The sequence below is a fragment of the Dipodomys spectabilis genome, unplaced genomic scaffold (assembly GCF_019054845.1).
Source record: "Dipodomys spectabilis isolate Male_0828 unplaced genomic scaffold, ASM1905484v1 ptg000043l, whole genome shotgun sequence".
NCBI lineage: Eukaryota > Metazoa > Chordata > Mammalia > Rodentia > Heteromyidae > Dipodomys > Dipodomys spectabilis.
In genome coordinates, this window is record NW_024870720.1 from 19718794 (window position 1) to 19745747 (window position 26954).

At 36.1% G+C, this 26954-nt stretch overlaps 1 pseudogene; it reads right to left on the bottom strand.

Moving 5' to 3' along the window:
* Positions 1–2712: 2712 nt before the first annotated feature.
* LOC122106836 lies at positions 2713–21095 on the bottom strand (annotated as a pseudogene).
* Positions 21096–26954: the final 5859 nt, after the last annotated feature.

Genomic DNA, 26954 nt, shown 5'->3' on the forward strand with positions numbered 1-26954 from the left:
GAAACTATGAAGAAAAGCAAAAATAGGAACAGACAAAAGGTTTAGAATTAAAAATAAAATCAAGTGCAAAGTTGGATATTTTAAACAGAGTGAAAAAATTGGAGAAAGGTAACCCTAAAATATAATATTATAGGGAAAGAAGAGAACAATATAGGAGAGGAAATAAAAACAATAAAGTAACAATATTAAAATAGTGTTGTGATTGTCTAACAACTAAGGAAAGGAATCATTAATGAGATATATTTAAACACATACACAAACACACTCATAAAGTTTGAAGAGAGCATTTGATGACACGTTCAAAAAAGACATTCTTATAAAAAATATGTAGGGTGCCGGTGGCTCAAGCCTGTAATCCTAGCTACTCAGGAGGCTGAGATCTGAGGATTGTGGTTCAAAGCCAGCCTGAGCAGGAAAGTCCATCAGACTCTTATCTCCAATTAACCACCAGAAAACCAGGAGTGACACTGTGGCTCAAGTGGTTGAGATTCACCTTGAGCTGAAGAGCTCAGGGACAGCACCCAGGTCCAGAGTTCAATCCCCACAACCAACAACAACAACAAAAAAGAATAAGAATAAAAATAAAACATATTCTAAAAAGTAGCTACTTCTACAGTTTATTTTAATAAAGAAAAATCACACAAGGACAGTGAAAAATAAAATCAACAACCCATTCTGAATCATAAGCATAACTACCCTTGAATCTTTAGCTTTGAAGTAGAAACAAGGCCAGAATATCTGCTCATTCATTTCATTTACTCATTAATTTGTTCACATACAGATTGAGCTCATGCCAGCCATCCTCTAGGAATGTGTAAGACATTCTGGTTTTTGCAGTACTTACATTCTATAGAGAAAGGATTGAAAACAAATAACTGCAATGAACAATTACATGGAACACTTAAGCCTAAAAAGTGAGATGGTAAAATAGGAACTCTTACAAATTAACGTATATCAGGATTACAAGATTGTGGAAGAGTGAGAAAGCACACAACAGTGGTGAGATTAAATGGGAGGTACTGCTAAGCCTCACTGCGAAGAAGGCATTTGGAAACACACTAGGTAGATGAAGAAGTTCACTCCATGGATATGTACTTGAAAATAGCAATGAGGACAGTGGGACAAAGTTGTATTCTAGGTTGAGCTTTCTGAAAAGGCAACTTATCTCCAAAGAATTGATAAATATTGTTTTTATTTGTGGTACAGGGGTTTGAGCTCAGGGCCTCTTGCTCATTCTGTTTGCTTGCTCAGCTGGTGGTTTACCACTTGAGCCACGCCTCCCTACTTTGTGTTGGTTATTTTGAAGACAAAATGTCAGACTTCAATGCCAAGGCTAACCTTAAACCACAATTCTCTAAATCTCAGCCTCCTGAGAGCCATGAACTCCTGTAGCTGGCTTAAATATTTTTGTTGTTGTTTCATTGTTGTTTGTTTGTTTAAAGTGAGAAGTGAAGCAAAAGGATGATTAGCTTGTAAAACGTGAGTGGATGGTATTCACCAATATGTCCCCTGCTACCAAATCCTAATGGGGATTTGCTGAGGCTGCAGTGTACGTGGCATCTCAGAATTCCCCATAAGAGAGAGAGAAACAGAGTTTTCATATCAATTCCCATTTCTCACTGGTGTATAGTTTTTCTTGGAGAATGTCATTCCAGCAGTTCTATACTTCTCTGCAGATACCTCAGTAATGCTCAGGATGCGTTTGTAGTTGGAAGGAGTTGGTGGGAGCCATCACAGGAAGAGTACTAAGTGAGCTCAGAGGTATTCAGTGTGAAAGAGAACATCAAGGGCGTGTTCAGTGATCAAAGGTCTTAGGGAGAAGAGATTTTACAGAGTGTAGTATACTTGTATTGACTTGGCTTTTGCCCTAAACTGAATGGGAAACTAACAGAGAGCTCTGGAACCATCAAGCAGCAGTGGGAAGAATAATCTGGTAAAAACAGGAAAAACAGCTAGAAAGCTATTAAAGTAATGAAGTCAGGTGGTAAAGAGGGCTTGGATCTTGACGATGCTGGGCAATCATTGGTAAGTGATTATTAGCCTCTCGATATAATTGCCTAAGGTGATGTGTCTTTCAGTTTGTTTGTCTTAGACAAGAAAAACAAATGTATAGGGATAGGTGAGTAAATAATCAATCTCTAGCTGATGCCCATGTACAATGAAAATTTCCAAATAAATATAATTATGAAAACTAACCAAATAATTTGGTAGATGGTAGCTATGAGATTAATACTGAAAAAAATCAATATCATTTTATACCATTATGCATAGAATACTTAATTATTTAAACATGCAGCATATGCATTAGCAAATAAGTAAGTGCATAGATATATATCTTAAAAGTAGTACTATAGAAAGAATGTGATGCGTAGGAATATCATTGATAGAAGATATGTAAGAGCTGTCCCCAAATTGTCTAACGTATATATATGTATTTATATGACACCAAAGATATAAATTAATTAAAAATATTTAGTGTTCATGAAGAAGAACATTCATTTAGCAAAAATGTCTATTTTTTGGGTCAGATGAATTCACTCAGTGAATTCAATAGAATTTTAACAAGAATCAGAAATGCAGCATTTTTGTGCAAGGATGAAAGAGCAGCAATAATTGGCTCACATTATTTGGTATTTTTGTTGTTGTTTGTTTTGCTTTGTTTTTGTTTTTAACTTTAGAACCAGTGTTAGGCTCAGTGAGACCATTCACATTTTAAAACAGGCCATCTTCATCTGACTCTTCGAGGTATTTGATAAGTTTCTTGGATCTACAGACTTTGCTGGTTTTGGGGGGAGCTGCCTTTTTCTTTTTTGTACTAGCAACAGAGGTGGAAGACTGACTTTTTGTCACTGTCTTCTTCACGGTCGTGTTCTTTTTAGAAGGTTGATTTAGAATTTCAGTTTTAGCTGTATGTTTTGGGGTAGCTTTGGTCTTAGGTGGATTAGTAGCCATGGGACAAAAATCTTCATCTTCAAATTTTCCATCAAGATCTGTAAAATCTTCATCTGAATCCAAATTCACTGTGAATTTGGATTTTGTTGTAGCGCTCAGTGGCTCTATTTCTAATGGAGGAAAATCAAAATTGCTTTCAGTACTACTCATATCGGATTCTGAATCAGACCAGGGGTTTTTCTTCTTTAATTTTTGACAGGTTAAAATGGCAACCTAATTTGTTTCTTTGCCTTGGTACCTGGTTCTCTTTTCTGTTTCTTCTCCAATCTTTCTTTTAGGTTTTCTATTTCCATCCCATCCTCCTTAGGTGTCCCCTCAGTGTTTTTGCTCTTAATTTTCCTTTTAATGTTCATTTCTGCTTCTGCTTTCATTTCTAGGGACGCTTGAGGAATGACTCTTTTTCCTTGTGGAGAAGGCAAAACTCACATCATTTGTGTTTTCTTTCCATTGGCTTTTCCCCTCTTGCCAGGAATTCCTATTTGTTCACCTTGTTTTTCCTTGGCTTCAACAAGTGTAATTCTTCAGTAAACGCAGCTAAGTCTTCTTTCCATAAATCTGATGGACTCTTTTTCTTCATTGTATCCAGTGCTTGCTCTTTTTCATTTCTTTGTGTATACAGCTAATCCTTAATTGCCTTGGCTAGATACCGAAACGGCATATCAAAAAGGATGACCCTGAATCTGGTACAGTCACTCTTTCCGTTGTGACTTTCTTCATTTTATCGTTCATTTGGAGCATTTTGTTGGGCTTCTTTCCAGGCTTTCACAGGATCTGAATCATATCCCCTCTGGATCAGAACTTTAATAAGTTCTTTCTTAGGCTTGTTTTCAATAACAATTTTTCCTAAGATTAAAGTGAGCCTGATTGTTGAGTTTAGCAGATTCTACACAAAGCATTCCTAGAAGACATTCAAAATATATGAGCCTGAGTTCAAAGAAGCCTCTTAGAATATCCAACACTAGGCCAGGCACCAGTGGCTCACGGTTCTAATCATAGCTATTCAAGAGGCTGAGATCCGAGGATCGGAGTTCAAAGCCAGCCTGGGGAAAAAAGTCCATGAGACTCTTATCTCCACTAAACCACTCAGAAAACCGGAAGTGGCAGCTGTGGATCAAGTGGTAGAGCGGTAGCCTTGATCTGAAGAGCTGAGGAACAGCTTCCAGGCCCAGAACTCAAGCCCCACAACAGCAGCAGCAGCAGCAGCAGCAGCAGCAGCAGAAGCAGAGGAAGAAGAAGAAGAAGCTATCCAACACTGTGTCATATTTCTTTTAAACACCTTACATGGTCAAAAAAGAACCATAGAATTGCAGGTCAGACTGGTTTAAAGACTTTGTGTACTCCACCTCTCTCTGCTTCTGCCAGTTTTTCTTCAGCCATCTTCACAACAAACTTCACTGTAGTATCCCGATAGTCTGTGATGAGGAGAGGTGTCTTCTCAGTGCCATTCAACATGAGTTCTAGAACCTGTTCTTTGCATGTTTGGGTCCATGTTCTGATGGGAAGCTCTGAGATTTCAATGGCGGTGGAATTAAGACTACCTACTCCACCACTAACTACATATTGATTTGAAGCCAGCTCTTCAATAGTACCCTTGAAGTTCTTGTAATTGGGCAGCATTGGCAAAGGTTCTTCTCCATCCATCAAACGCCTTACTTTATTTGCAACTTCACAAACATCAAACCCAGTTTCACTGCCTTCAGCACCATGGGTATAATAGGAATGTAACATTCAGGTTCAACACGTTGGCTTCATATAAGAACTTTAGTGTGTGATCATCTTTTGGTGGAAATAACAACCGAGCCAAAGGGCTGAGCATGGTGAAGATGTATCGAGGGCTAGCAGAGTTTTTGCCAACTATGCAGCCTGGTACTGAACTGACCAATGAGCTGCAACAGGTTCAACTTATTGCAACCCAAATTCTGAGCCAAATTGATAATGGTCATCATTAATGACGTCTCACCATTATGATAAGAGGACATTTCTGGCACTGACCTAGCAAACTGTGCAACCTTTACCTCTCGCTTGTCATTCTGTTTGAAACAAGAAAACAAAACTTTCGCTAACCTGGTTTCAGACCATATACCATATATGGGATAGATACTGCATTATGAGAGGAAATTGGTAAAATAATTTCTCTTTCTAGGTATTAAAACACATTGCAAAGCTATAATGTCTGGGCATGTGGAATTGGGCCAGCGTATTAAAAACTAAGCAGCAATGTCACAGAATTGAGAAGTCAGAAGCTGGCACCAATATATTGGATAAGGTATATGGCCAACATAGTACAATATATCAGAATGAAGTAGTGGAAGAGAAGAAATATCAGTAAACTGTAAATTAGAAAATTGGTAAAAGTGATATCGAAGATGCTTACATAGGAGCAAATTAAAATAAATTTTAAAATGTGGAAAGCACAAATCAATGTTAAGGAATAAATTACAGGAAAATATATTTCTATCTAGATGGTTCCTATCTTCAATCCCAGCACTCAAGAAACTGAGGCAGACTTGTAAGTTTAATGCCAGCCTGGTCTAGAGAACCAGACTCTGTCTCAAATTATAAGTAGACAAAGAAATAATAAAGAGAAATAAATAAAATTTGAAGAAAATGAATGGTTTTCTTGAGTATGACCATTCTCTTCCAAATTGTAGATATACTTAAATACAATGCTTGATAAGATATGTACTCATTATCTTGCCCATGTAATTGTAACCCCTCTGTACAGTATTTTCACAATAAAAAAATAAAATGTACTTTAACATATATAGCAAATATCTAATATGTAGAATGAATAAATTATATTACATATCCTGAGGAAAAGACAAGCATATTCCATTTTATGTTTGCTTGCTTGATAAAACTTCAGAAAGTCATAGTAACAGAAGACAGGATCAATGGAAACATGACGGTGTTGCTTGAGAGAGGCAACACAGCACTTCCTGGTAAAATTAAGCATTCACGTACCCTACTTACCAACTTACATTCCAAAGTAAATGACAAGCGACTCCTTCACAATGTACGAGAAAGCCTAGAGAAGTGTACCAAATATTAAGTGCAAAGGAGAGGTCCATAAACCAGAAAATCAATTTTTAAAACACGGTATGTTCACATATTTATATTACAGAGCAGTGAAAGTAATTAAATAATGGAAGCATAGAAAAATCACAAAGCGTAATTTTTAGTTTAATAGAAATCTAAGAAAATTAAGCCTATTAATGGACATAATTCATTCCTTTAAACTAACAAACAGATAAAATGAAATAATGCATTGTCTTATATTCCATACATATGTATACAATCCACATGCATATATGTTATTTCATATATATGTTAACATATATGAAATATATATGATTTTATATATTGATATATTGCATAAAATATAATTGTATTATATATTAAATATATAATGTATATAATACTTATAGGGTACATATATTTTGTATAAAATAATATCACAAATGACAGAATGGAATAAGAAATCTAAGAAGCAGAGGGAATAACTATCAGAAGAGTAATTATGTCTTTGATACTATCTTTGTTATATTTTTGAGTTTTGCAATATACATGTGTGCTCAAGTTTGTATTCTTCAGAGAAATGGAACCAATACAGTTGAGATGTGTATGTGTGTGTGTGTGTGTGTGTGTGTGTGTGTGTGTCTGTGCATGCGTGCATGTGTGTGCGCAAGACAGATTTTTCATCACAAGGACTTGACATGTAGTTATATTGGCTGGTAAATTCAAATCTGTACAATAGAGTCTCAGGATAAGTTACAGTTCAAGTCCAAATGTGGACAAGGTTCCTAAGTTGTTAATGTCTGTTTCTTATGCATAAAATGATAATAACATTACTATCTATTTACAAAGAGTATTTTCTCAGTTAAATAGGGTAAATTAAATATATTTTCTTGCATTGTTTAAGCACAATATATATACAAACCTTTATTAGCAATGTCTGAAATAGTCAATGTAAATGTGATCACTAACATTATAGGCACGTATGTTAATTTATATTCATATTCATATTAGTATTGTTCTTAAATTGACATACACTGATGATATGTTCTCCTCATGAATAGCAGTTTGAGTCTGATAATAAGATGATGAGAACCCTTCTTCAACTTTATTCTTATTTTGACAAAGCTAGACCTAGAAGCATAGAACAGTATCAACAAACAATAAAAGACAAGAACCAAGTCATACCAAAACCTCATGCATGAGTTATAGGCTTCTAATTCTTCCATCTATGGACAAATACATGAAGAAGTAGTAATTCATCATGAATAATGGCTCCTTTTCAACATCACACACTCTATCATATATGTGTGGTGTGTGTGTCTGTGTATGTTTGTATGTATTCATGCATATACATACATCTGTATATATGTACATGTATATATGGATATATATATAGATATGAATATATACATATATACACTGTGAAGTATTTTTATTATATAAAGTATTTTGTGAAGGAAACAAAGCTTAAGCTGCTGTAACATAAGCTATCTCTGTATTCCTTACATTCAAGTTTCAAAAGATATTATTCACAAACCTGTATTTAGATAAAACTTAGCAAATAAAGAAGTTGCATCCGATTTTACCAGTCTTTTACAAGAGATTATTGAAGCCTGTAATACTAGCTACTCAATAGTGAGGGATCTGAGAAATCTTGGTTTAAAGTCAGCCCAGGCAAGAAGTCTGTGAAACACTTATCTCCAATTAACTGACAAAAATAAAAAGCCAGAAGTGAAGCTGTGGCTCAAGTGGTAGAGTATTAGCCTTGTGTATAAAAAAAAAAAAAAAAAAAAGATACATTCATCTACTGAGGGGCATCTGGGTTGGTTCCATATCTTAGCTATGGTAAATAATGCTGCAATAAACATAGTTGTGCTGGTAGCTTTAGTGTGGTCTTGTTGTGATCATTTGGGTAATTGCCCAAAAGTGGTATTGCTGGGTCACGGGGGAGCTCTATGTGGAGTCTTTTGAGGAACCTCCATACTGCTTTCCAAAGTGATTGAACAAGTTTACATTCCCACCAACAATGCAGTAAGGTTCCCTTCTGTCCACATCCCCTCCAGCATCTGTTGTTGTTAGAGTTCTTGATTTTTGCCGTTCTAACTGGGGTGAGGTGGTATCTCAATGTTGTTTTGATTTGCGTTTCTTTTATGGCTAGAGAGGTTGAGCATTTCTTCATGTGTCTTTTGGCCATCCTTCTTTCTTCTTCAGAGAAGTTTCTATTTAAGCCTTTAGCCCACTTATTTATTGGGCAGTTGTTTCTTTGAGGATTTGTTGTTGGGGGATTTAATTTTTTGAGTCCCAGTTATGTTTTAGATATGAGACCCTTGTCTGATGTATGACTAGTGGAGTCTTCTCCCAATCCGGGGACTTTCTATTGATCTTGCTAGCTATGTCTTTTGCCATACAGAAGCTCTGCAACTTCATGCAATCCCATTTGTCCAACCTTTCTTTGATTTGTTGTGTTTCTGGGTCTCTATTAAGAAAATTTCTGCCTGTGCCAAGGTGACCTAGGGTTTCTCCTATTCCATCCTGTAATGTTTTCAGAGTGTCTGCTTTGACTCTGAAGTCTTGTGGTATATATACACAATGGAATTCTATGCCTCCATCAGAAAGAATGACATTGCCCCAATTGTTAGGAAATGAAAAGACTTGGAAAAAATTATATTAAGTGAAGTAAGCCAGGCCCAAAAAAACAGAAGTCCCATGGTTTCACTTATTTGCAATAACTAGTGTATGTCTGAGTCAAACAGAAAAGGTCAGATAAGTTGATGTTAGGGAAATGAACCCTAAGATATGTATTCAATTTTTTTTTCATGGGATTGTTTCTGACACATTTATAAGGTTATTTCTTTGTTGCTTTTTATGCCCCCCCCCCCACGGTATAACCCCTGCTTTTACTGTATTTGATGTGGAGGGGAAGGGAAAAAAACAAATAGTTTAAATAGGGATACAGAGGGACCCATTGCAACAATGAGTTGTACCAACTTTGGTGGGGGGAGGGGGAGAGGAAGGTTGAGTGGGGACCTGGGGGGAGGATGGGATGGGAAGGGGAAACAAAGGAGGAGGCTACAATGCTTGATAAGAAATGTACTCATTATCTTGCCCATGTAATTGTAACCCCTCTGTACAGTATTTTCACAGTAAATAAAAGAAAAGCTAAAGAATAGTTCTCAGGCCCTGAGTTCAAGACCCAGGACTAGCACAATAAACAGCCACAACAAAAAAAGGTATTGATCATTTCATGTAGAATAATCTTACAAAAGTGTAGTATGTTTTGCCAAATCATAATTTTTGCGGAACCAACAGCTTCAGGAAAAACTGTCCTTATCCTTTGGATGAATGGATACTTCTCTCCACAAGCCATTAAAATTAAAGTACTAACTTTGGTGAATTGAGAATAATACAATCAAAATCTCAATATTTTAATAAGGATGCCACCTGTGTGAACTTCTTTTGCTTTCAGAAACTGTCTGAAACCTCTCAGTTCCCCTTCAGTGGCCCACTTGATATTTCCCTGTACAATGATACTGGGAATAATTAAGCTGTTAGGAGATTCATAATGAAGCAACAAAACACAAAACAATTACAACAAATATTTTATGCTCATTTTAGTTCCCCTCATTAGAATTTAAAGGTCAGAAAAACATTTATAATTTAGGAGTAAAGAATACAACATAAATGTTAATTTCCTCCTTGCTTTCACTGGAAGAAATATTAACATTGTTCTAGAATGTAAACCCAAAGCAATTTAGAAGAAATAATAATCTTCAGGATGAATGTATTCTGTATCATCATTGTGCAGTAGCATACAAAAGTATAGAATTGACAGAGTAGCCATAGTTCTAATTTAAGAGAATGTACATTTGAAATACTTATTCTAAACCAGATAACTTCCTTTCTATGTTATTTAGAATCAGGTATCAATATGCATACATAGTGGGTAAAAGATCTTCTCCGTGCAAATCTCCAAAACCTTACTCAGACGAATACCCCCTGGGATTGTATAGTTAATCATAGGTCTTGAAAAGGTTGAAGGTTTGGTTAAGTCAGGAAGCCAATAAATCCATTACTGATATTGCAAGTTTCTCCCTGATATTGCAGGTTTATCGTTTGCTCTTACAATGTATAATCTTCATTTTCCTTTCTTTGGGAAAATTTTTATTGAATTTTTATTATACATTACATTTCTTTTATGCCAGAGATGTTGAACATTTCTTTATATGTCTAGTGGTCATTCTTATTTCTTCTTCAGAGAAATCTCTTTTTAAGTCTTTAGCCCATTTATTAATGGGGTGGTTGTTCTTTGAAGATTTGTTTAGGCAGGATAGTTTTTTGAGTTCTCAGTATATTTTAGATATGAGGCCCTGGTCTGTTGTATAGCTAATGAAGATCTTCTCCCAATCTGTGAGCGTTCTATTTATCTTGCTAGCTGTGTCCATTCCTATGCAGAAGCTCTGCAGGTTAATGCAATCCCATTTATCCAGCCTTTTTTTGATTTGGGTCTTTACTTAGGAAGTTTCAATCTGTGCCAAGGAGCCCTATGGATTCCTCTATCCCTTCCTATAATTTGTCTTTGCTTATACATCCATTTCGGGGTGAATGTATATAAACAAAATATATGAGAATCTATTTTCTAACAGTAAGTCAAAGGGTTTAATCACATAATGTCTCAATGTACATCCAAAATATATCAAGTATAAAACTGTCCTCCCTCATCATTGAAGGAAGTTCTTGGTGGTATTCATGCTGCAAAACATTTGTGCTTAGTCAGCACTCCCAGTTCTAGTCACATTTCGGTAATTACATCTAAAATCTGAAATAGAAACGCTATTGCCTTTGAGTATCATCTAATTTAAATTTCAGTTTATTACAATTATCTTTAATATACATATTCTTCATTAGAAACTGTTAGCTAAGCTTGAGTGATACTTTACATTTCCATTAAAACTCTTAAATATGGAATATTTTCTTGTTCTTGAAGGTCAGTCATGGGCCTTGTTTATCACTACTAGTTTTATTGTTGCAATAATTAATTCATGTGGTTATCTGGCTTCTCATATCATGTCATTTTATCTCTAGAGATCAAGTCTTTTATGGAGCATGGTGAGGTTGCAGGCAAACCTCCAATAACCAGATCCATTATCAATGTCTCTTCCTTATTATCATAAGTCTGTATGATGGTTAGTTTTATGTGTAAATTTGGTTAGTCAGGGAACTTAGATATTATATTTTGAATCTTTCTTGAAAACTGCTTTTAGATGTTACTAGCATTTAAGTCAGTTAACTTGGAAACATTGTATTATGGGTGAGCCTTATCCAATCTATTGAAAAACCATGAGATAAAGGATAAAGACCAGTGAACCATCAGAGAAGGAATTCTATTAGCTGACTGCCTTTGGACTTAAACTACAATTCTTTTTAAGGTCTCTAGCCAATCAATCTGTCCTATAGTGAATTTACCAGTCTTCTTCCCAATGCCACAATGACTATCTATCTATGTAATGGTTCTATTGGTTCTATAAAAACCCTGATATGAATGCTTTAAAGTATTTGACATTTAAATTATATTCAGTCTTTTATATTATAAGAGTTTTTAAGTAAACATTATAAAAAATAAACTGATCATTCTATAATTATTTGTTATTATTGATGTAAAAAATCAGTTTGCTCTTTGTGAGACTCCCTGCCTCAGCTTTCCAAGGACTGAAATTATGGGCATGTGTCAGCTTGCCCAGTTCTTTTTTTAATTTCTTATTTTCTATGATAGGTCAAGGCTGGGGTGGGAGAGGGGCATTTCTGAGCTTTACACAAGCAAGCTGGAGGGTTTTATCAATGAATTCTCTGCTATGTTCACTTCATTCTCTCCATAGCACTTGTGTTTCACTTGTGCTGCAGCATCTGCCTGTACACCTGTCTTCCTTCAGTGTAAATGAGCTTTATGAAGAATGGCATTGCATGCCACTTGTTTGGATATGACCCGAGCACACATCTGTGCCTGTAAGATTCATTAAATATTTTTAGTTTCCATGACAAGCAATTCAGAGTAGTAGCTACTATATTTAAAATACCGACTACTAAGAATCATTAACTGGATATTATCAACAGCATTATTGTTATTCCTAGCCAGGAGTTTTATTTTTATTTTTTAATTTTAATTTTAGTTTTTAATTTTTTGTCCATTGTGGGGCTTGAATTCTGGCCTTGGGGGCTGTCCCTCAGCTCTTCAGCTCAAGATGAGCGCTCTACCGCTTGAGCCATAGCACCACTTCAGGTTTATTGGAGATGAGAGTCTCATGGAGTTTCCTGCCCAGGCTGGCTTTGAACCGCGATGCTCAGATCTCAGCCTCCTGAGTAACTAGAATTACAGGCGTGAGCCACCAGCGTCCGCCTTTATTTTTATTTTATTTTTTTATTTTTTGTATTTTAAGTCTATCTATAACTTTGTTTATTAGTTGATCTTTTCTTTTTAATTGTGAAAATTCCATACAGAAGGGTTACAATTACATGGGCAAGATAATGAGTACATTTCTTATCAAGCATTGTTGCCTCCTCCTTTGTTTCCCATTCCAATCCCTTCCCATTTTCCTTCCCCCTCTACCCCCCCTCCCACCCCCCTCTTTATTTTTATTTTTAAGATTTGCTATTTTGTGAAAAGCTATAAGAGAAAATTGTCATGGGTTAGGGAAGTGATGCTTCCCCCATATCTCAACTCTGATTTCATACCCTCATTGCCAGAACTGGTCTGTGCTTACGATGCTATGTTATGTCTATGGTTATGGGAAGATACCGGACAAAAGTTCTCATGGATATTAAGATTGTTAACTACTTGACTTTGAGATTATTTCAAAATTTCAATCAAAATGCAAAAAGATATTTCAAAATTGGGGATTGTTATGCAAAAGAGAGGATTATTTCTACAAGCCAGCAAAATAGCACAACTTTGTATATACACAGAACTTTTACAAAATTCTAGTAGAAGAGAAAGGAATTGAGAAATATTCAAGGCAAAAAGACTTGGCTCACCATGCCGGTATGAAGATGGTATGGAGCTACATGGAAAAGGACATAGGAGACTTCAAGAAAAGAGGACGGAGCCACACACTAATGGCTTATACTTGAAATCCTCAGCATCCAGAGGATCAAAGTTTTAAGCCAGCCTAGACAGAAAAGTCCTCTAGATACTATCTTCCACTTGAGAACAAAATCTGAAAAAATGACCTCAGACCTATGATCCGCAAAGAAATTTATTCTACTAATAGTCTGACCAAGCATACACTTTTCCCCAGAGAGCAGAACTACTGACTGACAGCTGACACCTTCATTTCAGCCTCAAGAGACAAAGAAAGAGTCTAGGTACGCCTACTTGCACCTCTAGGACCATGAGCTTATGAAGTTTTAAGCTGATAAAATTGTGATCATGTGTTTTGAGCAAGAGATCTAATGCACTACCAAGCTGTCCTTATTTTAATCCAAAATTCCAGTCATTGCAATATACTAACTAAAAGTGGGTCAAAATCAAAGGGTAGTAATTTGTTTTGGATTTCAAAACCCAAATGTTATCACAGAAATATGAAGGACTTACATGTTTGCTTATACTCTTCATTTCAAAACTTCTCCTCAATCAGCTTTCTGATAAGATTTGCTTTGTGACAAGATTCTCCTGTAGCTAACTTTTGAAATAGTCACTTGTTTCGCCTTAAAAGCTTATCTCAACTTAATTGGCCTGTCAGGAAGTGAGCATCTGTATTTGGTCAGGAAATATGGGCTGGAGTACATAGCTGTGATGCTCTGTGTCCCAAGGTTCCTCCAAGGGGGAGGGACTTCCTGCTAGGAGTCCCCTACCTAGCTGACATTTACTGGCAGTCAGACCTCACCTCAGCCATTGCTGGTACTTCTCTCCTTTTTCAATCTCTGCTATGTCTTCCCCATAACACCTGAAGTAAGCAACCTGCCCTATATGCAGTTGCAACTTATCCTTTCAAAAATCCCTATAGGGCACACCATTATGTAGGAAGACGAGATTCCATTCATGTTTTCCTGACACAGCCTACAATAAGCAACTCAAAGAGGCTAACCTACATCTCTTCTTCAGACTAACCATTTCAGGTACAGGGTTTGCTTTTCGGTGACCTCATGGAGGGTTTCTCCTTCCAACGTTCCAGAGATTAATCTAGAAAAGTGTTCTCAACCTCAGAGATATCTCCAGTTTGAAACAAATATCCCCCTGTCAAAGGCAAAGCCTGAAAGTCAAAGACTAAAATTAGCTTACCAGGTTCTCAGTATTTTATTACCTTCTTATTATATTTCTTACTTTCTTATACTGCTTATATTTCTTATACTAGATATACTTATATATATGCTTATAAGCTTATATATATTTACATACTATATATACTACTACTACTTATACTTCTTATATTTCTTACCTTCCTTTCCATTAGCTTACAGAATTCCTTGTAACCAAAATAGATATGTTGAAGACTTTCTACCTAATATTTTTAGTTGAGTGTATCATATTGGCTGTAAATATGAGAATGATTCTGACAGTCGTAGATAGTAATCCAGGAAGACTACTGGTAAACATGCCAGGCATGTGCTCTTCGTTTAGAGTAGAATTTTCAGTGCTAGCCAGAGGCTAGGTATTGGTATATTAAATACATTTTAGAAAATATCTACTTCAAAGTCTTCATTTCCAACCTTCTTATGGCAAGACTACCCTTTGGTCTTCAGAAATTAAACACTAATTCCACCTTAGTCTTTATGTTCTGCTATTTCCATTGACACTCTGGAACTAATACTATTTTCAAGGTTTGCTAAATAAAGACCTAAGAAATACAGTGTTGAGGAAAAAGACATGAGAGTGAAATTCAAAGAATGATAGGGAGAGGATAGCTCATGTAGTAAAGCACCTGTCTAGCAATCACAGAGCCCTGTGTTCAACTCCAGTATAAAAATGATGAAAAATATCAAAATATCAACCTAATAAGTTGAATTATTATACATTTGAGAAAAGAAGACTCAACGTGAGCAGATTTTCTGTGTTTTTTTTTCCTTTACTAGATATTAATGTTTACCAATCATGGAACATGTTTTCCATGAAACTTCCATGAAACAGAAGTAAATCTTAATTTCAAAATTACTTAAATGCTAAAATTAGCTTTTCACAATAATAAAATTTAAGTCTCTATACTGGAAACACAACAAATCAAAGAAAGGTTGGACAAATTGGATTGCATAAAGTTGCAGAGCTTCTGCATGGCAAAGGACATAGCTAGCAAGATCAATAGAAAGCCCACGGATTGGGAGAAGATCTTCACAAGCCATACAACGGACAAGGGTCTCATATCTAAAATATACTTGGAACTCAAAAAGTTAAATCCCCCAACAACAAATCCTCAAAGAAACAACTGCCCAATAAATAAGTGAGCTAAAGACTTAAAGAGAAACTTCTCTGAAGAAGAAAGAAGGATGGCCAATAGATACATGAAGAAATGCTCAACATCCCTAGCCATAAAAGAAATGCAAATCAAAACAACATTGAGATACCACCTCACTCCAGTTAGAACAGCAAAAATCAAGAACTCTAACAACAACAGATGCTGGAGGGGATGTGGACAGAAGGGAACCTTACTTCATTGTTGGTGGGAATGTAAACTTGTTCAACCACTTTGGAAAGCAGTATGGAGGTTCCTCAAAAGACTTCACATAGAGCTCCCATATGACCCAGCAATCCCACTTTTGGGCATTTACCCAAATGTTTACAAACAAGACCACACTAAAGCTACCAGCACAACTATGTTTATTGCAGCATTATTTACCATAACTAAGATATGGAACCAACCCAGATGCCCCTCAGTAGATGAATGGATCAAGAAAATGTGGTATATATACACAATGGAATTCTATGCCTCCATCAGAAAGAATGACATTGCCCCATTTGTTAGGAAATGGAAAAACTTGGAAAAAATTATATTAAGTGAAGTAAGCCAGGCCCAAAGAAACACAGGTCCCATGGTCTCCCTTATTTGCAATATCTAGTATATGTATGAGTCAAGCGGAAAAGGTCAGATAATGTGATGTCAGGAAAATGAACCCTTAGATATGTATTTTAATGTTTTTTTCTTTCATGCATGTGTTTCTAACGCATTTATAAGATTATTTCTTTGTTGTTTTGTATGTCCCTCCTCCACAGTATAACTCCTGCTTTCACTATATTTGATGTCTGTATGATTTGGGGAGGAGATGGGGAAAAACAAGTCGTTTAAGGATTCAGGTGGACCTGTTGCAACAATGAGAAGTACAAGTTGTCATGTCAGAAATGAGCTTTACAACGTCGGTGGGGGGGGGGGGAGGATTGGGTGGGGGGGGAGTGGGGAGGCTGGGAAGGGATGTGAAGGGTAAACAAAGGAGGAGGCTGCAATGCTTTGTAAGAAATGTATGCATTATCCTGCCCATGTAATTGTAACCCCTCTGTACAGTATGTTCACAAATAAAATAATTTTTTTAAAAAAAGAAACAGAAGTAAATGCTATAATATTCAGAAATAAAAATGTCATTTAAAAAAAATTTAAGTCTCTATAAAAATGATTTGGTTCCATATCATAGCTATAGATATGGAACCAACCAAGATGCCTCTCAGTAGATGAGTGGATCAAGAAAATGTGTTATACATATACCACCCCCTTTGTTAGGAAATGGAAAAACTTGGAAAAAATCATATTAGGTGAAATAAGCCAGACTCAAAGAAATATGGGACTCATGGTTTCCCTCATTTGCAATAATCAGTATATATCTCTGATAAGTTTATCAGATGAGCAGAAAAGCTCAAAAGCTAGGTATATATGACTATAAAATAATGCTAAGTGAAATGAATCCCACATTATGGACACAAGAGGTCTTTCTTTGTTGTTGTTGTTTCAAATGTACTATATGATATTTTTATTTCCTTATCTGTTCTTCCCCCTATAGTATATCCCCCGTTGCCACTGTAGTTGATTTTTGTACCCTGCATTTTATATATACAATTGTCTAATTTGGGGAGGGGAAGGGGAATAGCAAAATGCCGAAACAAGGACACAGGATGACTCATTGCAACAGTAATACCCACAGAATAGTGTATTGGAAATGAACTTTACAACTTCACACAGGGTGGGAGTAAGGGAGGAATGGGATAGTGGGAGAACAAGGGAGGGGTAACAATGTTCGACAAGACATGTACTCATTGCCTTACTCATGTAACTGTAATCTCTCTGTTCAGCATCTTTACAATAAAATAAAAATTTTAAAAATGATTTGGTCAGACTACATCACCAAATGGTCATGTTGGAAAAGAATACCTTGACTAATTTAAGCAAAAGTCATGTTTCTACCTGCCTGGCATCCTTCAAAACAGAGATACAGCTTCATGTAGGGTACTTTCCTGATGATATCATCTTAGATTGGAGCTTCATTCTAGTTTAGGGTGAAACTTAAGTACTTATAAATACAAATATTTATTTTTAATATTGGACTCATATGTATACTTCCCATCCTCCTATCTCATAGAGACTTAGCTGAAAATACAACAAAAGGAGGAACCTTTCCTCTATTTTCAAGAATAAAACAGAGGCACAGCATTGTCCTAATTTATTTTTAATCCTTTCCTCTGATTTATTATGTAGGACACTGGACACTCCCTAGAGAGCTTGAGTTCCACACTACAGCATGTTCAACATTGCCATTTGTTCATTTAAGTCTGTATTTCCGGAACTGCAGTATCTAATACTACCAGAGGTTCTCACAATCTTAGAGAGTTTGCTAAAAGGAAATTCCACTGTGTAGTCTTTCGGAGACAGAGAATGCCATTTTCTATGGAGAAATGTTACTAACCACTTACATTCTCTGAAAATTTGTGAGCATCTTTAATTAACACTATGTCCCTAATAATCACATCACATTTTAGTGTACTGCTTTCTACAGACTGAGAGATGATGGTGACTTAAAAACAAAGAAAGAATAAAGGGAATGGGGAAAAAATAATCACACAAGAAAGAAAATTCAGTGACTATTGGTTGTGTATGAAAAAATAGAAACATATACAGAATAAGCAAACTGATACTTTTTCTAGTCATGTCATTTATTGAAGTGACAGCAAACTGTTTACCCTGCTGGTTAGCTCTTGCAAGAGGACCTCTGATCGCACGAATGTCAGCACTTGCCTTCCAGGTTTACTCAGCTCTCAGCAGAGATACCTTTCTTGTCCAGCTCTTCAAAGCAAAGAAAAGAAGAAAGAGAAAGAAAAAAAGTATCCAGAGTGAGATTACAACATCCTCTACAGGGAATTCCTGAGATTTGCTGATTGTAAGAATGTGTTGAGAAGGAACTGCATGTGTCCTAATCCATTCTGAATGTGACTGGAGCCTTCGATGCACAGCAAGCTGAAGGTCAGCCTCTTGTCAGCACTGAGGAGAGGAAACCCACATTTTGTGTTTCTGTCAAGGAGTTCATTAATTATCACCTATAATTGTTTTTGTCAAAGGGTAAATTCATTCTTTCCTGAGAATTTCCTCATCTTGTCAGCTGCACAGCAGCAGGGTGAAATACTCCCTTTAAATATGTAGGCTATTTTAATTTTGTGATTTCAAGCCTTATGAAATAAGAAGATCCATCCCCAAGATTTTATAGGATGCCAAGTAACTTTATAACTACAGAAATATCTAGAAGACTTGAGCAGCTTCATAATTACATTAAGACACAATCAAATATCATTCCTTATTATTCTGTATACTTTTCAAGCCTATTTAGAGCTAGTGTTTATTGCTGAGGCTTTTAAATCTTAAGAACAGAAGAATAGTCATTTTGAAAGAAATGTATATGTATGAGACAAATACAATTGAGTAGCAAAGTGAAATAACTTGTTCATTCAACAGATTGACTCATTAAAGACTTTCAGCTACATCTGTTTAATTTCTCTTCTATTGCTCAAGTAAGTTTCTTAATCCAAGCTTCCATCATCTCTCATATTAAGTCTATTGCTATCCTCCTCCCCCAACCCTCTCTTTCTTATCTATCCTCTCCTGTATTCAAGCTTAAATTTTCTATTGAAACCTTCATGGATTTTCATCTCATCATTTTGATGTCCAGATACCATCATTCAAACCTGTTTGCAATCTTAGCTAATTCTGCTTTCAGATTCACCTACCCCCACCACAGACCCCATCCCACACAATCTTCTTCCTTCCAACACATAATAGTTCATGGATGCTCTCAGTTACTTCCGACTGTCTTGCACAAAAGGTAACTTTTCCTCTATTCACTGCCCATATACTACATGTCAGAAATGTCAGCTGACTGTTCCCCCTGAACACTCTTCTTAGACCAAAGTCCACAGTATCTGTTCATGAGATACAATACTACAATACTATGTCCACCTAGATGACCAATATTTGAAAGACTTTTACAGATTCCAGTCTCCTAAAATCAAAAAGCTCATTTATATTCAAGTTTTCAAAAAAATTATAGAAAATTTTGAATATCTGTTAAAAAGTTTAAATGTACTTAGAAAACTAAATGTTGGGTGATACTGGGACCTTCTAATTGCTAACTAGATGATTCCCTACCATGTGAGCTATGCCCTTAGATGTTTTTTGCTTTAGTAATTTTTCAAATAGGGCCTTGTACTTTTTGCCTGGATTTACTCTTACACCATGATCATGCTACCTATGCCTCCTGAGTATCTGTGAGTACAGGCATATGCCACCATGCTTAGCTTGTTTGTCGAGAAGGAGGGTCTAACTTTTTGCCTTGACTGTCATCGAACTGTGATCCTCCCAGTCTCAACTGAACTAATATTGTGTATCCATCTTGAGATATTACTGTTGGGCTCAGAGTTGAAGGTTGAAAATATTATCATTCAGAAATTATGTAATAAAATAATTGAAAATATTGATATAACTCTACCAATATATATCATGGCGAACAAACATGCTAGCATTACTAACATCTCAATAGATTGAAAAATTAATTACAATGAGATCATCACTAACCCACTGAAGGTTCTTTTGCTGCAAATGGAAAACTCTCTTACTGTGAGAGGTCCTAGTCTTAGCCTTGAGACTCTCTACTCTCAAATCTAAAGATCTGGGCATTAAATTATCACGGCTCAGACCCAGGTATTCATGTACACTAGGTGTCCTGGGTAAAGAGAAACTCCTCCCAGAGCAGCCCCTAACAACTAGCATTACAACGCTTAGCTAAGGCCACCAGATCCTCCGCTCTCCATGCTACAGTTCCTCAACAGCCAGGACTGGTAGCTCTTGGTGGCTTTGTAAAAATCTTGCAGTGTTTGGGGCTTGCGATTCTTCTGTAGACTCAGCTATTTAAAGACCTCACCTTCTATAGTCTCAGCTCTCTGCTATCTTCCACTCTATTGGCAATTCTGCAGTCCTTTATAGTCTGAGCTTACCTTATTTCTTCACAATTTCAGTGCTCCTGGTCACTCTCTTCTAGCTGATGCTGGATGTGTAGCAATCCCTTGAGTGGTCTGCTCTTGGTGTTATAATTCAGCTGGATTTTCTTATTTAAAAAAATCACAAGTACACAGTAGAGCACCCTCATGAGGTTTTATTGCCTGTAGTACTGCAGGTCAACAGGGTGCAGACTGTCCAAAGGGAAATGAGAAGTGTGCTACACAGGTAGCTCTCTTCACCCATCCACACTTTTATCAAGAGTATAGAGAGAGCTCCTCCAAGATCAGAGTGGGACTTTGGTGGGAGTCTCCACCCACAGTGGCCTTAGCCTCGTTCAAGTCTCCCAGAGCCATTCTAGCATGTCTAGAAAGACATGACAGAAAGAGGATCTCCCTGAGCAAAGTCTCAGCTTGAACATCAGCAATAACATTTTCAATGGTTCTTAAAACTTGGAGCAAGTCTCTGTAGCTGATCTAGTCTTCTCCCAGTGTCAGAGGCTGTAGCAGAGTCTTCCCAGCCATCCACAAGATTTTCAAAATAAGGAAATATGTCCTGAGTGTAGATAGCAAGATTTGGAGAAGCAGCTGCTTGATAGACAGTCAGCTGCCACTGCCCCACCCCCTCCCAAACAGGGTCGGGAAAATGGTGGTGAGGGGGCAAGGTTGGGATTGTCATTGCCCTATGGATGGCAATATTGCTCACAGTCTGATGAGATTCAGAAACAAAAGGAGCAGTGCAAAGCAGGTCTCCATCAGGGCTTTAAACAGGAAGAGCATTGGGCTTCCTTCCTAAGCAGATGCTGGAATCAGAGGCAAAGGAAGAGACTGACAACTGTCAGTGAGGTTGGGAGCTGCTCACATCTTACAGTTTTGTCCACTTAAAAGAAAATGAAGATGAAGGTATGCACGCAATAATGGCATGTGAAATAAGTTTTCATGTTTAGTAAATCTCATCCAACAACTATTGGATACTTTGAATATCTTCCCCCTCCCTCCAGCAAAGTCAACTTAGAGAGGGATGGTTCCTCTAGTCTTACAGGGATACAGTACAGTTCTCCCAGATAGGATTTTGTAGCAATTTCTGACAACAGCTCCTGAATTTTGCCTGAACAGAATCCCCATCTGAAACATGAGAACATGTGTTACTGTTTTACATCCAATTCTTTACAAGTATAAGTTGATAGCCATGAAAATGAGCTAATATAAAAGGAAAGCACTCATTTTATGTTTTCTTCCCTTTTTTTCTCCTACAATTGTACTATTATCTTCCTTATTTTGAAAATCTTGTGGATGGCTGGGAAGACTCTGCTACAGCCTCTGACACTGGGAGAAGACTAGATCAGCTACAGAGACTTGCTCCAAGTTTTAAGAACCATTGAAAATGTTATTGCTGATGTTCAAGCTGAGACTTTGCTCAGGGAGATCCTCTTTCTGTCATGTCTTTCTAGACATGCTAGAATGGCTCTGGGAGACTTGAACGAGGCTAAGGCCACTGTGGGTGGAGACTCCCACCAAAGTCCCACTCTGATCTTGGAGATATTTGATAATATCTTCATATTATCAAAAATATGAAATCCAGCCTATTAATATAAAACAAAAGCAAACTGGATGCTGGTGGCTTAAACTGTAATCAAGACTCTTACTTATCTCTAATTAACCACCAAGAAATTGCCAAAGAAGCTGTGGCTCAAAGTGGTAAAGCACTAACCTTGAGCAATAAAACTCAGAGACAGGGGCTGGGAAGGTGGCTCTATGGTAGAGTGTTTGCCTTGCATGCATGGGGCCCTGGGTTCTAGTTCTCAGCACCACATAAGCAGAAAAAGCCAGAAGTGGCACAGTGAGTCAAGTGGTAGAGTGCTAGCCTTGAACTGAAAAGCTGGGAGACAGCATCCAGGCCCAGAGTTCAGGCCCAGGACTGACAAAACAAAAACACAACAAAATGAACAAACAAAGAAAAACCCTCAGAGACAGCATTCAGGCCCTGAGTGCAGGCCCCATGACCAACAACAACAGCAACAACAAAACAAGGGAGATAAAAGTAATCATTTTACTTGATAAGAAATCATGTATTTATTAAAAAATTCATATCCTTGCCGGGCGTTGGTAGCTCACGCCTGTAATCCTAGCTACTCAGGAGGCTGAGATCAGAAGATCGAGGTTCAAAGCCAGCCCAGGCAGGAAAGTCCTTGAAACTCTTATCTCCAATAAACCACCAGAAAACCAGAAGTGGCACTGTAGCTCAAATGGTAGAGTGCTCGCCTTGAGCTGAAGAGCTGAAGGACAGCGCTCAGGCCCAGAGTTCAAGCCCCATGACCACCAAAAAAACCCCCACAAAAATCATGTCTTGAATCAATTGACTATTAAATCATTTTTGTTGTTTCAAATTATAAGACAAGATATGCAACATTCTGTCATTTTCTTCTGCCTGAAAAATGGACATCTTTTATAATTTAAGGCTACTTGAACATCTGAGAAGCATTTGAGACTCTTTTGAATGTGATTTAGAGAAAATATACGACTGGTTAAAGAAAGAAAAATCTTTTAAATGCTTGCAGAATTTTTTTTAAGTTTTAAAGTTTTTAAAGTTTTATTTTCTAGGAAGACTATCAATATTAAATATGGATTAAAAATCATTATGTATCATTTCTGTTTCAACCAATAACCAAAATCAGTGAAAAGTAACAACCGAAGTTGAAGTGCTATTGTCATTTGATTTCATTAGCATATCTTAATGGATTTTGCAAATAGTACCTCCTGTGTCATACTTAAATGGGACATATTTAAGTGATTACAACTACCCAAGGCTTCTTGGAGACTCATAGACTAACTTCCTTTCACCTGGGAATACATTTCATTTTGTTAGCTTCAGGGAAACAACTTAAAGACGAAAGTTTAAAGTACATGTGCACATGTCTGAAAAACATAAATGAAAGAACTCTATTATCAGTATACAGGATTTAAGAAATAATTTATTATCAGATATCCATTTGTATAAGCTATTGTCACAACCTCACAGATAGCTCGGCACAGTAGCTCATGCTTGTAATCCAAGGTACAAAGAAGACAGAGATCAGAAAGACCCTCATTTAGAGCTAGCCCCACTCCTGACCCTAAATCTTAAAAAATAAGAACATGAAGTAGCTTCACCAGATAAATTTAGTCAACTTATCTAAAACTTAGAAGTGGAACTTAAAGTTTATTTTTTTAATAATTAAATTGTTAGTTCCCATCAAAGCCTGAGAAACAGAAAGAATCCACAGCCATATCTATAATATGACATATCACTATGTTGATATCTAATGTGATCATTGTATTTAGAGAATAAAATGAGCTAGGGCTGGAATGTGGCTTAGTGGTAGAGTGCTTGCCTAACACCCATTAAGCCCTGGGTTCGATTCCTCAGTACCACAAAAAACAAAACAAACCAAAAAACAGAAAAAAATAAGCCAAATAGGAGAATAAAGTAAGCTAATGGCTAAGAAATGAGAGCATGAGATGGGAGGTAGAATCTGGAGAAAAACAAGCAACGGAATGTAGAGGAGAAAGGAAAGGGTAGACTGTGCTGTTCAAGCCTTGTCTTTCACAGCCACTTTGCAATTAATTTCCATGCTGTGTAAATATTTTTCCTATAGACTTATGAGCATTAATCCTTATAAAATAATTGAACATCTTTTTCCTCTTCACACTTGCATCATTCCAACTGGCAACACCTATCTCATTCCCTTCCTTATTCCTTGAAGTATTAAATTGTATTACTACTACTTTTTTTTTCTGGGTGATTTTTTGAAGCAATTTATTATATATAGTTTAGGATTCTCATTTGACTGTATATTTGACTGCCTTGGTTGGAGATATTAGGAGGTATAGAATTTTTTAGCCTTTGTAAAACGGAAATGATGAGAGGTCCTTAATTAAAGGGAGGGGCAGGAGATAGCTGTGTATCCTTTGGCAGTTCTTATACAGACCTTGCTAGTCTGGCACCTCTGACTCTCTCCTTCCATGCTTAAGAAGTAATCTATTACCTTCCTAATGCTCTACAAGGGCTGTCCACTAGGAGGTAGAGAGCTTCCCTGTGATCTGGACTTTGAACCTCTAGAAGTGTTAGCTAAATACACATCTTTTCCTCTTAAGTAGATTATATCCCTTATTGAATTACAATAACAAGCTGACTGAAACAGTAACCTTCTTTGTATCCTTCTTTTTCCTACAGGGGAGACTGCTTTTGCATCAGCCCTTCAGAAGCTGGGATAATCTTCACCTTGACTTATGTGGATTTATGAATATGTGTCTCGACACTCAGAGGATTTAGCCAGTCTTACACTTAATAAACACTTGATATCTAGTCTGATTCATTTGGAAATTTTTTAAATACCACCAAATGACAACTTATAGATGAGGTGCTAAATTTTTCATATCATTATATTCCTGTGTTTTGCTTTTAAATTATGTAATGATAATTTACATTTTGTGTTCAAGCATAATGAAGCTATATATCCATTATTTATTCTGAAAATATATACTACATTTTATTATAGTAACATATAAATAGTACCAAGAACATTATGCTTTGATAAAGATCCCTGTAAATGATGAAGGAGATGCTGTGAAATTTGTCCAATCTCTATTTGAATATATTTATTATTTTTCTTTGTCTCGCTGGTATTCTTTAAAATTTTTGAATAAATGTGCAGTTGAAATTTGTGTCTGAAGCTTTTTATTGCTTATCATTTCCATTTACAAATGCTAATAATGACAACAGCACCGAATCTTCCTATCTAAATTTCCCATACTGAAAAATGGATTATATATACTTTGCTACTGAAATATTCCCCAATATTCTCATGTAAAAGATCTCAATGTATTCGGTTTAAATGTTAGGAGGAAATAATTATGAAAAGCATAAGTTTGCTTTGATAAAAACCAAAGAATAAGGAGGGCTGGAGAAGTCTAATGAAATATCTTAAATGGTTAACACTCTATTGGAAAAAACCTTGGGGCAAAATGGATGGATAAACATCCTTGTATTTTCTTATTCTTAGTATCAGCGTGAAGACTGTTAAAGCCAGACAGCAGACTTTTAAGCCTAATATTAGAAAAAAAAAGTGAATTATATAGTGTGAATTGTTTATTTAATTTTTTATTATCTGTAAGTAGTTGTACAAAGAGGTTGCACAAAGAGGTTTCAATTCAACATGTCAATTTGTAAATAAGATATGAGTGCCAAAAAATGTTTTACCAAAACATTCTTTTGCCAAAAACACATCTTAGAAAACAAAAGAGTATGTCCTGAAGCATATCTAATTGTATATTAATAATTTTGGGTGGAATTGACCTTAAATCCATTTGATATTATGAATAAAACTTTTGACCATGGCCTAATGTCAGGTTATATGCTGGAAATATTCTAAAGCTCTAGAAGGAAGAAAAACTGAATCTCAAATGCGACTTATAATTGTGGGAAGAAAGCAATACCATCAAGACCTTCATCATACCTTCTGCTGTAGATGCTGTTCTAAGAGACATACTCCCTCACATGAAGCTGTGTTTTAAATGCTTTAAAAACATACTTACTGTAATCTAACTATGTGAATGAAGTACTATTACTTCTGTCCTCAATTCACAGAATTAGGTACCTGATTATAGATCTGGCATGAGCAGTCTAACTTGGAGCATATGAGCTACCTACAAATAGCTCCATTTCTCATTACAAAGAATTGTACCTAGGACAAATAAAATGGCAGCTTGCCTGTGAGAATAAACACAAACCACATATATTTTATTACAGATCATAAAATCCACATCGAAATTTATTTCTTCCTCTCTTAAGACAGTAATTTCACCCTATCTAGTATTATAAATATTTTTATTTGTAAAATACTCCTTGACATAAAAACTAGGCCTGGTTTTTGTACCCTCCAATGTCTTTCGAATAAAGTCTTTCAAGTTTTTAAAGCATTTATTCAGTGTGTTTGAAGGATAGGTTATAAATCTGCCCCCCACTTTGTATTTAAAAACTGGGAGAGCAAAACATTTACCACAATGAACTATTGCTCAAAATTACAATTTGATTTTCTAGGTGATAAATAGCTCTCCATCTAACACACTGTCCTCTACTCCCCAAACAGAAATAAACATAAATCCAACCATGGATACCATATGTAATCCATGAAAACTAAGCAAAATTTAATATTAGTATATTCAATCAATAGAATTTAATTTAAAATTTTATTTTAATTTATAACATTGTATTTAAGATTCATTATAGTTTTACTTTGTTAATAATTCCCATCCTTTCAAACTTAACTGCTTATAAGATTTTAGAAGTCATAGAATTTTTGCACCCATTGAATTTTTAATCTTTTTTTTTAGTATGAGAAGATAAGGAACTGACTGATACCAAAAGCAGATAATGATCTGGATAATATGATGAGACTACTATATGTCACTGTTAGATTAACATTTCCCAATTTTTGAGGTATCGAGGTTACAAAAAAATGATCAAATAACAATGGAGAACTATAGAGATTAAGGGTAG